Below are 16,644 nucleotides of genomic sequence, written 5' to 3' on the forward strand. Positions count from 1 at the left end.
AAAACATTATTATACCTCAGAAATATTATATCGGAATGCAATCAGTACATAGATAGATAGTTTATTTGAAAGAAGGCAGAGAGGTCGGCCTGAGCTAACGCGCTCTAGCCTGCTACTTTGCACGCAATGCAAATAACTGTCTGGCTACAATAGACAATGTACTTGTTTGTGGCAACGCATTACGCGATGTAAATAGTTTTGAAACTTATGATAAATTTTCTAAATTATCGCGACAGTGGCAAAATTTTATTGCGATAGCAATTGTATGGACACTCCAGGCGAATCCTGCGAGTTATATTGCTACACAGTTATTCAATCGCCAAAGTTGCCCATACAAGGTCTTACGTGCTTTACTAAATTATTCCTCAGAATTTTGAGAATGCCAGCCCACAAACACATGCCTTAAAACATAACATTCACAAAGAGTGCCTTTTATCAAGTCTTCTCGGGCTATACGTACCAACAGGGCAAAGCAATATCAGTACTCAAACCTGAAATCGATGTAGTTTTACTGTTTTGGCTGTTTACTGACACCGTAGGAGCGCCTGTGCCCTGATATCACAGGCCTTACACAGCCTGTTAAAGCTTTTCGGGGTGCAATAAATTTTGCCGGACGCGCGTTTGTCGTGTCCGCGTTATAGGGACCCGCGTATAGCTAGAACACCGCCTGAGAAGTTCAAGCAAACCTTAATCAATTAAAAAAAAATAAGGGGTTTTACGTGCCAAAACCACTTTCTGATTGTGAGGCACGCCGTAGTGGGGGACTTCGGAAATTTTGACCACCTGGGGTTCTTTAACGTGCACCTAAATCTAAGTACACGGGTGTTTTCGCTTTTCGCTCCCATTGAAATGCGGCCGCCGTGGCCGGGATTCGATGCCGCGACCAAGCAAACCTTGCTATCGCAGTCAGTGCTTCGCCATTCAGGCGAAACTGCCAAATTTTTTTTCGCCAAATACATTATTGAGTAGCATACTTGTACAGTATACGCTTGAATATACGCTTTCATTTTCTTTTTTCAGAATAATCACAGATGGACGAGTGCCGAGTTTGGGATAGTTACCGCACAGAAATCAAAGACGGGGTTATTGGGTCAATGCAGACCCCACCAACTTATCATTGTGAGCGCGCACAGTCGCCAACTTTCATGTTTAACGTTGTACGAGAGCGTACGAAGAGAATGTCGCGATTTCCACCGGCTTTCGCTAACCGCTGATAGGTTTACTGATAGGATGTGGTTCACGGTGCAGTTGCATTCGCCTGTGCCAACTGCGCTCTGAACGGGCTATCCATACAACGAGACACTCGGGCTTTTCCGAGGTAAACATTGCAACACTATCGTGGCGGATCGCTCACTGGGCTGCTTCATACGCAGCAAGTACTGGGAGATGGTGAATGTCCTGGTGCGTTGGCTCCTTCGTATATATACGACTATAATACAAGCGTGCTCTCAAACTCGAAGGTATATGATTGTAGCGCCGCGCACAGCTATTAAACCGCGAAAATTAAAACCCGACTTGAGTATAATGCGGCGGTATGAGGGCAACGCTGGAGGGCCAAAGTCAGGTTGGGGCTTTTCCAAATTAATTCTGCGCAGTTAGGTTCAACGCTTCTCGATGCCACCGAAAGCGGGAAGAAAATAACGCGCTCACCTCTCCGTCCTTGTTATACCGTGGCGGTTTAACGGTGTCAGTGAGGTCGTCGGGGCCGACTGCTTCTTCCTGGTTGTTTCCCGATTGTGGGTCACCCTGTGCGGTTATAAAGAGGTCGAGTCTTGTCCGTCGGCGAGGGGCTCTGTGCCTCCGAGCCGCAGTGGATCGCGGTATAGGCGCTGTTTTGGGCGTCGACTGACTTCGCTCCAGCGAACGCTACTACAGCAGTTAAAGATTACATGCAGTGCGGACGCTGCGTCGATGACTGAGAAAGCCGCAGCTCACCGTTGAGGCACACAGTCGCCGGGGCTACGCGCGAGGAGACTAGCCGGCGTCCGGGAACGTCGTTTGGGCGCTCCCACGCTGACGCAGGTGCGGGACCAGCTTCTGGAGTCCTCGCTGGGCTCGGCCGGATTCCCCCGCGACACGCACCTTGCCACGGTCTGCGATAAGCTCTTGCCCGACGATAGCGCGCCGATAGAGGTACGGCGCCGGGCCGGTACGCACCGGCGTCTTGCAACTCTTAAGAACGATAAGGAACGGTGTTTTAGCACCGACACGGCATCCATCGTTGAGAAGACGCACATCAAATCCCTCACGCGAGTGATCGTCACAACCACGACGCATGGAGATCGCTGGCAGAGTCGCGAATTACGTGATTACGGCTAATGCAGCGAAGAAACACGGAAATATCTTCGGATGGGAACACCGCGTGCATGAAGCCTCGCCGCGTTCGAAGGCTCCAAATGCCTCAAGGGTGCGTGTGTATAACGTGGCGAGTAGCGAAAAAGAAATTACATAAGCTGAACGCGGGGCGTCGTTCAGCGTCGCTGCTGACTTTAATTGAAACGGTAATCACTCGCAAGACAGGCAGCACGATGACTAATTCGATGGGGCACAATCGTAAATGTGTGCTCGCTTTTCCCCGATTTCACGCGCTTAGTGAACTGCAGCAGCGAACTTCACAAAGGTGTTTGTTAGCTTCGTACTTCTCAACTTGCACTACAGAGCCTACAATTACCAAGAGGAAACGCAAAATGTATAGGGTGAACGTCAAGAAGCGTTGCATCTATCACACAAGAAAAACTAGCAGAGAAACTAGCGTCTGGCAGCACTCTGAACTAAAAAAAGGGAACGCAAGCTTCGATAGCACATACCCAACCGAAGTAGGGACAAGACAATTGTGCTTTTCTCCCATGCACCGAGCCACGGAACCTACTCGTAGTATGTGCCTGTGCTTTCAAGAATGGATTGCAATACGTAATTAAGGCCCGTTTTATAAAGACACGCTCTCCGTTCAGGGCTTCCAAAAAACGCTTGCTCAGAAAGTTGCAGTCAGTGAAGCCGGAACACGTCCCGCGTGCGTATGCTTCGAAGATACATACGATATACGGGGGAGATCATATTTATGTTTCATGGCATTTTGAAAAGTCTCCTGTGGCAGGTAGCATAATTCTTGTCCTTGAGCTGGATCATTTAAGGACACTACTGGCACGAGAAATCGAATCACATATTCAACTAATTAACAAGAACTCAATAATTAACCGCTTTATTAATTACCTTACGGGCCATGTTGCAATTTACAAATTGTACCCGTTGAGCTTTCAGGACATATCCACTTGAAATTAATTTCCAGGATGACACGAGTCTCGAGATATTATTTCTCAAAGCATGGGATGAAATATATACATGGGCGTTCCAGTTACTTTTGTGCTTCAATGCATAAACGAGCGTTTTGTTAAAAAAGTAAGTGGAACAACAGTGCATCTTTACTGGCGAGTTTGATGGCGCATATTTCCAAACTGGCATCATTCTGAAAGTTTATTCCAAGTGGATGCGGCTTGCAAACTCGCCGGCTACAGTTCTTGTAAGGTAATGAATGCAGAAGATAATTCGTGAATTTTTGTTCATTAGTTGAATAGAGTTCTTGTGCAAGTAATGTCCATCTCTATATATAATCCAGCTCAAGTACTAGAATTATGTTAGCTGCAACAGGCTATTTTTAAAAATTCCATAAAACTTAAAAATGATCACCCAGTACAGGATAACTGAAATTAGCATTGCGTATAGTACAGTACATATTAAATTACTGCATAATTAGCTAACTTTATAAGCACATTAATCACATTCTAGGCAAAATGTGATGTAAGCTCCAAGTGTAGCGAGCAAACTCTATGCGTGCTCTGAATATACGAATATCGTGAATTTTCTTAACCTATAGTACCCCCCCCCCTTCACGTGAGTGTAACACCGGTACACTTCCATATAAGTGAAAAGACAGATTCTGCTCTCCCTTAGCCTTGACTTCTGCTTTCTTCAAGGAACAGAAAAGCCACGTCCTATGCTACTCGTACAGAAAAAAACACTTTCCCTTGAAAGTTAACAAAGTACACGTTACCAATTTTGTGGGTGCTGTCTTACAATGGAGGCGTAACTGGTCGCGCTTCGTGGAGCTGTCGGAAAACTGTGCGAACGCGCGATCCACATAATCTTCTCTCTTTCTGGAGGCAAGAATAATAATTAAAAAATAACGTACATGCAGACCATAAGTAGCAAGACTAAACAGACATTTCGGGTCCCACAAGATAGCTTGTCGTGATGTAAAACCCGGTCATACGTGCTGCCGACAAACCTTGAATTTCTCTGGCTATAATTTGGCTGTTCAGGTCGATTGAAGCCTTTCTGGCCCCACATGCACTGTGGATCCGAGCAGCTGTTGCATACTACGCACCGTATCAGTACGGGGTGTCGTATTCTGCTGAAAAGAAACCGCATGTACCTCATTAGCTAGAGCCGTGACTGTGTCTGCCTAGCTAGCGGTAGCGAGAGTTCCGTCGACATGTTTGCCTTTCGCGCTATACTGTGTAAATAATGTGTGTCCGGTTTGATGCGTATAGCGACAGCTAACAAGCATAACCTATCCTCGGCAGGAAAATGTGTTGCTAATCAGCGACTGTATGCGCTGATCACTTTCTGCCTTCCTCGTGCTTAGCTTTTGTGTTCTGCCCTAAAATATCCCGTATGCCGTGCCACCAAGTGGGCTGTTGTGAAGAATCCACATAACCGTAAAGGCAACTACTGAAAAGGGACAGCGCTTGACGTCCTTTGAAACGTTTCGTACAGTCGATATGCTATCATTTTCCGGAAATTTGAAGTGGAGTGACAGTCGCCTGCACAGAAACCTGGTAACATCTCGGACGATGGAACTGGTAACCGGTTCACGAGCAACTGTCAGTATGGATGCTCCACATAAAAAATACCGTCCCCTCCCCTCCCTCCCCCTTTTTTCGGGACGCCGAAAATCCCACCAGTGTCAATGCTTGCTATCCCACTCAAGAGCATCGGATTTCGGTAACCTCCCCTACCCCCTCCTTTTATGTTTAGTCGTAACCCGGCTGTAGTCATAAGGCGAACTACTTGCTTTCCCCAAACACCTTAACCAAGACTCCCAGTTGAGAACATTATAAAGACGAATGATCCAGGCTACTCCACCACAACGCAGTGCATGAACAGAAAAGGTTGCTCTGTAACTTTTGTTACATCTGCCTTACAAGTGAATCGGCAGAATGGTTTATCTTTATACGCGTAAGATCATCGTTTGACATACAAGATGTTTCAGCGAACACTTTCAAAAATTCTTAAAGGTTGCCTGTGGCAGATTGCACAATTCTAGTTCACGAGCTGACCTACTTGAAGCGGCGGACACTACTTGCGCAAAAAATTGAAATGCATAATCGACTAATTAACAAGAATTCACTAATTAATTTTATAGTTAATTACCTTATGGCCCCTATTGGAATTTACAAATTCTAGCCGTGGAGTTTGCAAGGCGGATCCACTTGGGACGAATTCTCAGGATGACACCAGTTTCGAGGTATTAATTCCCGAACTTTGCGGTGAAATGCATTGACGTTCCAGCTACTTTTGTGCGTGAATGCATAACACGATGTTTTGTTAAGAATTTTGTTAAGAACTATTCCGACATTAAGCGCAATTCCCGTTCGTTCCTTTAATACTTACGGGAAGAAGTCAACGACTGGTGTAATTTTTGATGTCGACCTTGAAATCAAGTATGCGGACCTCAAGAATCTACAGAGTTCATCGGTGCGCATTCTTGAGATTCACCGCTCGCAAAAATCTTAGTGCATCAAGTTAATATTCGCTTTGCCAGCGTCTGTCAAAGTTGAGTACGTGATACACCGCGTCCGCCCATTCGTCCCGAGGTCTCTGCAGTGTCGGATGTGTCTCAACAGAGGCCACGTAAGTACTGTGTGCAGAAATCAAGCGACCTGCCAGCGTTGTGGCGGACAACATAATACCGCCGACTGTGAGGTACCTTCGTTTAAATGTCCCAACTGTCGTGGCTCTCACGAAGCAACGTCGAAGGATTGCCCGAAGAGAGAAGAGGAAGTTCGTATTCTCCGGAAAATAGCAAGACAAATCTACCCATAGAGAGGCTGTTCAATCTGTGGTCAACGTCTGCCTGCGTCGGCATCGAAAACGGTAACCACGCTTACTGCAAATTCAGGGTCGCTCAGAGCATAGAGAAAATATTCGTCGCCCCTGGCAAAGACAATGTGTGTTCTTTGCTGTCCTCTAGACCCCTGTGTCATAGTGTTCCTCCACGTCAAGGAGCGAATTCTAGTGCTTCTAAAGCCGGACAAGCCAGGAGGTGAAAATAATTAAAAGCGTTGAGAAAACGCTGAAGCTACAGCTAGAATCAATCCGCGTGATTCTATGTGGTCTCCAGGCTCCTGCCGCTAAAAGCGCCGTGCAGGTCGTCGCAGTATACTGGGCCGCTACCTTGTACACGTTCGAAAAGCCGACGTTCGATTTCGCCTCGCGCGATTGTCCAGGCTGCGCCGATATCGCCGCCTAGGCCGATCTAGACCAATCGCGTGAGGCGAAATTGAACGTCGGCTTTTCGAACGTGTACAAGATAGCGGCCCAGCAGGAGCCACTTTTAATCAACACGTCCACCTGAGAACCTCAGGCGCGGTTCGTACAAGTATACATCTGAGACTGGGGAAGAAGATGCCATTGCCATGGCGTTAGCATCAACCCAAGCAAGACATATAATAAGCGACTCCAATACGACAGTCAGAAACTTCGTGAGAGGACGCATCTAGACTGAAGCACTGAAGATCATGAAGGGGTTTAGTGGAGCAAGGCTCGGAAGTGTATAAATAATATAGTAACCAGCTCACACAGCCCTACGCGGCGACGGGGACGCTCACAACCTAGCTCGAGAATTAACCGGCCGAGCTAGCGTGAGAAACACACCAGAGCAGCCCTCGTCGCGAAGAACCGGTAGTGACCGTACGGTGACTTACAGAGAGCTCATAGATTATTATCGATTGGAGCGGCACACAGAATACTAGACACAAGACAATCCGTTGCATGGAGCAGGGATGTACCCCAACCCGGTACTATATAGTCATTCCCAGAACTACGCAGCGACAGATGTAAAAACTGCCCAGCAGGGGCGGACCTCAAACACATGCTGTAGGCCTTCCCTGCAGTCATCACCGCAGACAAAGAAAAAGAAATGATAACTACGACTGAGCAGTGGGAGACGATACTGCGCAGCTCGGACGCCGAGACTCAGTCCCGGGCTGTACGGATGGCCGAGGCCGCCGTCAAGGAGCAGGCGCTCCTGGCCGATGGCTGAGAGGGGAGGGAACGGACTTCCAACCCCCCCCCCGACCTCATTCTGGACAATCAATAAAATTATTCTCTCTCACTCTATCTCTCTCTCTCTCAGGAGCCGCTTATCGCAGCTCTTAACATACTGCACAGACCTTGCTTGATACCTGCGCTGCTCACGCACGGGAAGCCCACACACAAAAGCTCCCTCATTACGCGTTTTTATGAAGTTTCAATTCGATTAGTGATACCGTCTGTGCTCTGGAAGGCGGATGACATTTCTAAATGACTTTTTGTACTTTGTTGATAACCATAAGAATCGGTCCTTGCCTTCATCGTTGTGCATACCTCTTTCTGTGTCATCATCATCCCTCACACACCTTTATGTCCCCGTTCCTCCTCCGCCTGTGCGGAGTAACAGGCTATAGCACTAGCTCAGGCTGACCTCCGTGCCTTCCCTCAAATAAAATCTCTCTCTAACGCTTTGTATGCCTTTAGCGAGGAGAAGGAGGAGGATGTTGGTTACAAGCGGATCTACTTTTGCTTTGCCCTTTTAAAATTTGTAGCCAATAAAATTATCTATCATGAAACACGCTTGCCATCTCTTCAAACTCGGTTTCGTAAAGTGACTGTCCAAATATTTCTGAACATCTATGATCCTGCCCCGACACGCTCTTACTATGTGTTCATTTGCGAACTGGCCGCATCCTTTTTTTTTTTTTAGAATCAGTGGTCTGTGCCACATTGTCCCCAGGTAATTATTGTGCAGAGGATCTCGGAAAGTTTACGGTTATTAAACCGTGGCGTTGTTTTCTCATATGTACCGGCTCTTACTGTAAGCGTTGAGTTTGATCTATTTCTTGAGAATGCTGAACTCCTCCCTATTAGATACCTTAAGGGCTTTTGGAAGACCACCTTGAGAGAATTCAGATAAAATGTGTAGGCTTTTTAAAGAAAATATTTGGGAATCAATGGGATTCATATGATAGTAATGCGTTAACATTAGCTTTCCCCTATTTCGCCCCTTTTGTGCGTTCCCGTCGTGCGCGGAATGTTGAGCCGTCCTTGACTCTTCGTCGCATAGCCTCGGCATTCTTTCATCAACACCCTTGTATAGGATCACTCTTACCGCTCGTAGGAGAAGAGGCGTCCATCATACCTGAATGCCTGAATGATCTTCGTCGTGTCCTGCCCGAGCGGAGGTGCACCATACCGAACTTTGTTGCACTTGGCATTGCAAGAGTCGCGATATAATTATTTGTTTCACAGTCGAGGTATCGACGCTTTATACCGTAATTATACAGATCCCACGCCATCTTGGAATCTATGGTAATGCGAAGCATTTACCAAGGTGCACAACGTACCATATTTTTGCGCGTATAACTCGCACCCAAATTAACAGAAGATTAACAGAAAGTGGGGGTGCGAGGTATATGCGAAATTCACAATGAAGTATGGCTTCACGGCAACGCGTGCCACACTGCCGTGAAGCCACACTTTAAGGCAAGCTTACCGTCATTCGAAGTTTCGTTATATCCTAGGGCGGTAGTAACAAGAGGGGGGGGGGGGGCGGGGGGCAGGGTGCCGGGTACCAGTTTGGGGGGGGGGGTGTCACATATGTCTCAAGACGCCCCTCTTTTCGCCAGCTTGACTACCAATAAATGGTAAAGGATTCTCCAGTAACCAGCATCCCGAGTTCGTGTACCCGATGTACCAGATGTGTAGTGACGCTGAATTGTCGGCTGCAGCTTTTTAACATCCTACGTAATAACTGCACAAATGTGCGGGCTAAAAATCTTAATTGGCCTAGTGGTCGCTACACTACTCGCCTTAGCGGAACGCTTCATGTGCTCGTGCGGTGCACTCATCTCCGATCATGGTTTGTGTGTCGTCAGTATATACAGGGTGTCCCAGCTAACTTTAGCCAAAGTTATAGAAAATATGCGAATGCCACGTAGCTGGACAGAATAAAGGTAATGTTTGCCGTCGCTTGGAGGTACTCAAATTATTATATTAATTCCGCCTAATTAGACAGTTAGTCTTGTCAATTAATCAACTTCTTAAATATTATAATTAGATGAAAAGTGTCAATTAAAAAATTGTAGAGCAACCAGAAAAAATCTCGATATAGCTTTCTGTTGCTCAATACGTGCTACATAAAAGCGTTTATCCGAGCGTGAAAGAAGCCCGTGAATACACGCAAAATTGCCGCGCGACTGGCCGCTCGATGCACTTTGCGTTACCTTACAACACTAGGTAACCATTACAACCATTACAATATTAGCTTGGTTCTGTCCAACTACGTGGAATTCTCACATTACCGTTACAATATTAGCTTGGTTCTGTCCAGCTACGTGGCATTCGCATATTTTAAAGCTCTGCCTAAGGTTAGCTGGGACACCCTGTATACAGTGTTCCGTTAATCAGTTTTGTATCGTTTGTATTGGTTTTGAATCAGTTTCGCGGTGTTGAATAAAAACACTGTCTCCTTGTTTTAGCTAATTATCACTTTATCATTTTGTTGTTGTTGTTTCACTTCGTATCAGAAATACAGTGCCTTGTTTCAGCTGCACGAAATTTTAAGGAAACGTGAATTTTGTGAGAATATTTCCCAATATTATATCAGGATATGTGCGTTTGTGACCACTAGGAACTCGGTATCGTGCAAAATATGGCAGATAATTCATTAGGATATCTTAAATAACTGCTTAATTAGCAAATATAGCGCAAATTCGAAAATTGAGGACCCAAAGTCACATTATTAACTCAACAAAACTTCTTCTCTAAACAATATCGTCTTGGATGCAAGAGCCTGCAGTACTTTGGCACTGCGGGCGGCCCAGTATGGCAGTACCGAAAGAAATATGAAAGAGTGCACCAGTAACGTCGATCTCTCTGTTCCCTCCATTGCGAGTATCCAGTAGCTCAAGCTTTAGCTGACGCGGGCTTCATCGCGGCGTTCTCTTTTTTTGCATGGTGACGCCAGGAATCGACGCGAAGCGTGCTCTATTCCGTTCCCAACCTTGTGGTGGTACCGCAGCTCGGATAATCACGTTTGCCAATAGCAGCAAATAAAGAAAGGCTTTATGGATCAGAATGAAGAGAACTCGCAATTGCCATAGAATTGGCGCCGGCGCAGCAGAAAGCAGCTGGTGTTTTCTAAGAGGGTGCGGAGATCAGTGTTACTGACACGCAATTTAATTTTCGTTTAGTTTCAGGGCTACCCACACCCAAATTACTACACGCCGCAGTACCTAAGTCGATTTTTGTGCAGTTGTTTTTGGGCAGCATCTTACTGTCGTCCTTCAATCTTCGAAATAAGATATTGCCTCTAAAATTGCGAATTAAAACTTTGTTAAAATATATTTGTTACTTGTGAGCCATATTTTCCACAATGCCGCATCTGTATTGGCTGGCAAGCCTTACAGTCTGACAACAGATGTGCAAATGCGCTTACCACAAGTTATCAGCGCAGCATCCTGTGTTATTCGGTGCAGAAAATAAAACAGCGTGTATACCTGCTACATTCCCGATCTCTGGGAACGAAAGCGAGGGGGGGGGGGGGGGAGGCATGCGCAATAGCCAAGGCGGCTGTGCTGGTGCTGAAACATTATGGTGAAACATCACCCCCCCCCCCCCCTCCTCGGAAATTTTCTATATCCTCGCCTGGCTTACTACACCCAGGGGGGAGGGGGAGGGAGTGACAGAAGACCATGGGCCCCGGGTGTCAGACGACCTAGCTACGCCACTGCCCCGCCCTCTCCCCACCCCTGCGCGTTGAAGCTCCCTTCTCCCCTTTTTTGTGGTCGCCCATTCTCCTCCTCTGGGTCGCCATGTTGCGTTTAGTAGTTAGCGAATAGCACCCCGGCATACGTCACCAGTTCCCGCGGCGCATTCTCGGTCGGCGCGATACGGCGGTGAGCCAATTCACTCAGATTTTCGGCTCGGTCGCGTTTGCTCCGTCGGCGTTACCCATGCGAGGGTTTCTCCGTCCTCGATGTCATCCGCTGTCGTGTGAGTGATAGCTGCGAAGCGATCCGATTCACGTCACATATCAGGTAATTGATTCGTCCGCGATAACGTCCGGCGTACGAATCCAGCTTCATCAGCATCGCCGAAGAATAGGGGAACCGAGCCGCGGGCCACAGATACCTCGTGTCGACGTTTGCTTAGCAGCAGCACGAAGAGGCTTACGCGAATTAACTTCTGCTGTAGGGCTCTCTTAGGGGCCACCTGAAGCAGATTATTGCATACTTTGTTAGCACCCGCTTTTATATATTGGTCTAACATCAGCCTCCCTGGCGCAATCTTTAGTAGAACGCCTTACTCCACCTGAAGTACAAAGCACGATTTGTCAGCGTAGAGAGAATAACGCAAGTGTAGGAATCCGGGAAGTCGACTACTGCGGCGAAGCCGACCCCGGGGTGATGCGGTTGGCGAAACTCCATGGTAAGCATTTTTAAAAACTGATTGCTGAAGAATGCCTCGTTTTTCGAAAATTCTGCTCTAGCCACTAAGTCCTGACAACGGTCTCATGCCGTATGTCGCGTCTAGATTAAATCCGCTGGCTGCATTTTTTTTTCTTTGGACACTTTTGTAGACCCGTTTAAAATGCATGGGGTTATTTTTAAAATTCTGACTCCAACACAGCGAGAATTCATCCACTAATTGCACTCTAGTGGCATAGACTCTATGGCTCCCTCTATATGTAGGTCCAGTTTGGTTTTATTCCTTTGGTTGAATTTTTTTTCCTGCGGCGCTTTTGTTCAGTTGCTATGCGGTGAAACAGCACTACAGGGGCAAAGTATTCGTCCGTCATTGAATTGACGGGAAAGCGCTCGTCGGTCATGTTCAAACTCGTAAACTGGAATGTGCAGCTACAATGTACATTCACGCCCTGACATATAAGGAAAGATGACACTGTCAGATTTCACTTTTGTACTTCAATGCGTAAAACAGTGGTTTCTTTAAAAAATAACTGGAACGCCAATGCATTTCGTCGGACACATTGAAAATAATATCTTGGAACTGCTCCTGTCCAGAAAATTCGTTTCAAGTGGATACACCGTGCGAACTCAGCGGGTATAATTCGTAGATTGAAAAATGGGGCGTAAGGTAAGTAATTAAAACATTAATTAGCGTAATTATGTTAATTATTCAATTGAACCTTTTGATTTTTCGTAGAAGTAATGGCCACCTTATCGAGTAATTTAGATCAAAGGTTAGAATCGTGCTATCTGCCATAGGCAATCTTTAAAGAATTTGGTGTAGCTAAAAAAAACCCTGTATATCAAATGAAAAGTCATTCAAGGAGTGACTAATTTATGATAGCTAGCAGTGGTAGGACTGAGTTACTAGTGATCACGAATCACTTTTTTCAGTATGGCAGTGGTAGCCTTTATTCATATACGTCATCATTGTTATAAATCCAAAAGTCATTAAGTCACTACTTTGGTTACCGCTGTTGACCGATCACGCCCGGTAGCGATCACTAGTGATATGCTCAGTATGATGTTCTCGTATTTTATACGATGTGAGCGTAATAGATATAAAATGAAAAGTCATAAAAACGATAATTCAATTATACTAACTAGGAGATAGTAAGACAGAGTCACTACTTATCACAAACAGCTGTGTTTACTATGACAGTGGTAACCTTGATTCGTGCAAGTCGTCATTGGTATCAATCTTTAAAACGTGATTGCATGAGTATCTTGCTTAGTATATTTAGTTTAATTGATGATATCATGTCATTAGTGATCACTAGTGATACGTTCCGTTTAATGCGGTGGCACTTTTAAGCACCTTAACGTGATGGCTATCAAAAGAAGTAATAAAAATTGTAATTAAAATATTATAACGAAGAGATGGTAGGGTTGAGTCACTAATGATTAAAATTAAATTGTAGGATTTCACGTGCCAAAACCACGATCAGATTATGAGGCACGCCGAAGGGGGACTCCAGAAATATTTACCACCTGGAGTTCTTTCACGTGCACCTAAATCTAAGTACACAGGCATTTTCGCCCCCATCTAAATGCGGCCGCCGTGGCGGGAATTCGATCCCGCGACCTCGTGCTTAGCATCCCAACACCATAGCCACTAAGCAACCCCGGAGAATAATCGTTAGTGTTCGCGAATCAGTTTGTTTAGTAAGACATTGGTAGTCTCCATTTATTCATTATCATTTCTATGAATCAGTTTCATTAAACTTATTCTTTCTGAATACATAGCAGACACAGTCTAAATACTGGTGATCACTAGTGACTATGATAACTTCAGTGTTCTCGACTGAACTTCTAACATTTCCACAAAATTTTGCTTGCCTCGGCGTTCGAAGGCGTTCGTGCGGAGACACGGCGACACTCGCACACGTGCCCTGGGAGTGTAGAAGCGCCGTTCCCTACTCTACCACGGAGTCCCTCAGAAGCTCACTACTCGCCGACCAGCAATGGGCCGTCCAGCAGGCCCGCGAAGCGGCCGCCAGCTGCTCCCTGTCGGTCCCTACGCGGGAGACGCCCGCTACGCGCTAAATGCGTCCTGCAGGACCAGAATAAAGCTTTCCAGTCCAGTTGAAGGACGTTCTAGATGCTTGGATTACTCGCGCTGAAACTTTTATATCCTTTATTTATCTAAGCGTTTGAATTGCCGGTTGAGGATGCGATGCAGTCTCTAGATATAAATGTTTCGTTCGGTCCCGGAACGCACATTTACTGGGCGTATAATCCCCGCTGAAAGAAAGGCCTTTTACCGTACTGCAGTTCCCACTCAAATGTATAAAAAGAGGCATCCTTACCACGTGTATAAGAGCAGCCCTCCATATATCGTGCACTCGTCAGCTGTCAGCTAGCTTCAGAACCCAGCTCACCCGTATCAGCGAAGCAGGATGCCCTTCGGTTTCGATTTTCGGCGTCCGTGAAGCAGATGTCACGTGCAAAAGAAATACCGAGCGAAAGAGAAAAGCAGAGGAAACGCTTGCGCAAGTGATACCATACGTTCATGCTCTCTTGCATAATATCTAGATAGCCTCCCGCCATGATGTAAGAGTTGCGATGTCAGCACCGTGCAGGCTGTCCGGTTTGTGCGCCATGATGAGCCGTAAGAAGAGCACGTTCTATAAAGCACGCTACCATGCATGTTTATGGAAACGTGAGCGTCGCGGGTAGCTTGTCTTATCATACCATTCACTTGTGGAAAAGAGTACATAGGGCAGACTGGCCAGTCCTACAACGATCGGGGCAAACAGCACCGCCTCAATGTAAAGAATGGTTTCGGAAGCTCAGTGGCAACACATTGCAAGCTTTGAGGGTTATATCTCAGGATCAATAAAACGAAGGTTATAGGCAGGGCGAGAAACAGAACGGAGAGGGAGGTGATAGAGGCGTTTTACATAAAGATAAAGGGTGATGCCTGCGTCAGCACGCCTTCATTATTTCTTCAAGGTAAGGAGTTTTCTCGCCAACAGTTTGCGTTTCTTTGAGTATCCACTCATAAAAAAGTTTACACCCTTTGGGGCTTATCTTGTCCTACTGCAACAATCGCCATCTGTCTTGCCCGTATTTCCTTTCCTTTGACGCTGCGAGCCCGGTACTTCCAAGTCACGAACGACTTGCGCGTTATCAACGTGACATAGCATTCTCGACAAGCAAGTAGCGAGCGCAGCGTTTTCAATTATTATTATTATTATTATTATTATTATTATTATTATTATTATTATTATTATTATTATTATTATTATTATATGGAAACAAGCAAGCACACAAAGGAAACAGGGATGGAGCAAGCTGACAACTGCCAGCGAGAGGGGCACAACGCCTGCCTACTCTGTCGGGAGGAGGGAACGAAAAGAGGAGAAGAAAGGAAACAAAGAAATAGGAAAGAAAATACGAAATAAACATTTTCAAGAAAGTAAATTCAAGCAAGGCAGATGACAATTACAGTTGTGGGACAAATAAACGCCCCAAAGTGTGCAACTGCTTTAAGAATGTAGCGTCATAATTTTTTATGCTGCCTCCATTTTGAGAAGATGGAACAGGATGTTAGCACAGGTTGTAAAGGTCACGCAGATATAGCTCAACGAACGTGCTAACGACCGCTACCTCCTTACGTTAAGAGTATCAAATGCTATTTATAAACTCTAAAAGTAAATTCGCCGTCACATTTATTCCTTTGCATCAGGTTCCCGAAAACGCAAGGAGCTCTTGTCTCGGTCGTATACGACTTGCACGTATATTTTATGAAAAGTGAAAAATGCCACAAATACGCAAATCTACTGCAAATCGCCGCGGAACGCTTGCGGATGTGTGGCGCTGTTTAGTGGCTTTAGAAATTATTTAAAAGTGCGGATCGGGTAGCTCACAGCAAACGAAAAGATTGTGTCGGATAACTTCACATAAATAAAACAAAGCACAATGGCAGTGAGAAAGAAAATCCATCTTAGTTGTATATCTGACATTTTAGCTGAGCTGCGCTAGGTTGTTTTGCATCCTTACGGTTTCTGACGTTAGCATAGGCGTCTCTTCGACTCCTGGAATCGGGGCAACCTGCGGAGCGATGAACGGCAGGTGTGTCTTAATATTAAATTATGGGGTTTTACGTGCCAAAACAACTTCCTGATTATGAGGCACGCCGTAGTGGAGGACTACAGAAATTTCGATCAACTGGGGTTCTTTAGCGTGCACCTAAATTTAAGTACAGGGGTGTGTCTTAGCTGATCCAATAACGATTTATTTGGATTTCCCGTAGCCTATATAGCATGGAGCCTCAGGCTATATAAGCTCAGGTGAAATTAGCCACACCACTTCAATAGCTTATTCTGCAATTCGAAATGCATAAAGCTTGTATTGTAATGCTTTAGTATCTATTTTATAGAAAAAAATGAAAACTCGATACCTTTCTCTTCAAGCTGGTTGAACACTTTAGCACCGGTGCGACACGGTAAGTGACATGGTAAGAGCCTCACCTGATTAGGTACCTAATCATGCTGTGGATTTGCCAGGCTGTGAGACGGCTAAAGAAAACACAGACACCACGGGGGACAATTGCTTGACGTGTACATATTGCTCGGCGTAAAATATTGGTAGTTTTCGTTGACTGATCTTAACTACCCCAATATGAACAGAGGGCAATGGGGGATGCCGTGGTAGAGGGTACGGAATAATATTGACCTAGGGTTTCTTAATGTTCATTAAGACGTAAAGATACACGTGTTTGTAGTTTGTCGTTAAAATAAAAACGACCCAAATAGCCGCGTTTCCACCCATGACGTCATGCAAAGCAGCAGCCCATTATTGCCACTGAGCCAACGTGATGATTTTCGCCAGTTTTAAATTGGCCATGTACATAGGT

At 45.7% G+C, this 16,644-nt stretch overlaps 1 protein-coding gene across 3 annotated transcripts in view; it reads right to left on the reverse strand.

The window, feature by feature from the left end:
- Positions 1-2,057, reverse strand: part of LOC135921929 (calcitonin gene-related peptide type 1 receptor-like) — a 69,201-nt gene extending 67,144 nt beyond the window's left edge. Inside the window, exons 1-2 of one of the 3 annotated variants that reach the window (XM_065456340.2) lie at positions 1,936-2,051; positions 1,651-1,746 (exon numbers count right to left, since the gene is read on the reverse strand). The gene's annotated coding sequence lies outside the window, so the exon portion shown is untranslated. Of the gene's footprint in view, positions 1-1,650 lie in introns of all 3 variants that reach the window. The other 2 variants (XM_065456341.2, XM_065456342.1) reach the window with 2 other exon arrangements.
- Between the last annotated feature and the right edge of the window lie 14,587 nt (positions 2,058-16,644).

Source organism: Dermacentor albipictus, chromosome 1, assembly GCF_038994185.2.
Source record: "Dermacentor albipictus isolate Rhodes 1998 colony chromosome 1, USDA_Dalb.pri_finalv2, whole genome shotgun sequence".
NCBI lineage: Eukaryota > Metazoa > Arthropoda > Arachnida > Ixodida > Ixodidae > Dermacentor > Dermacentor albipictus.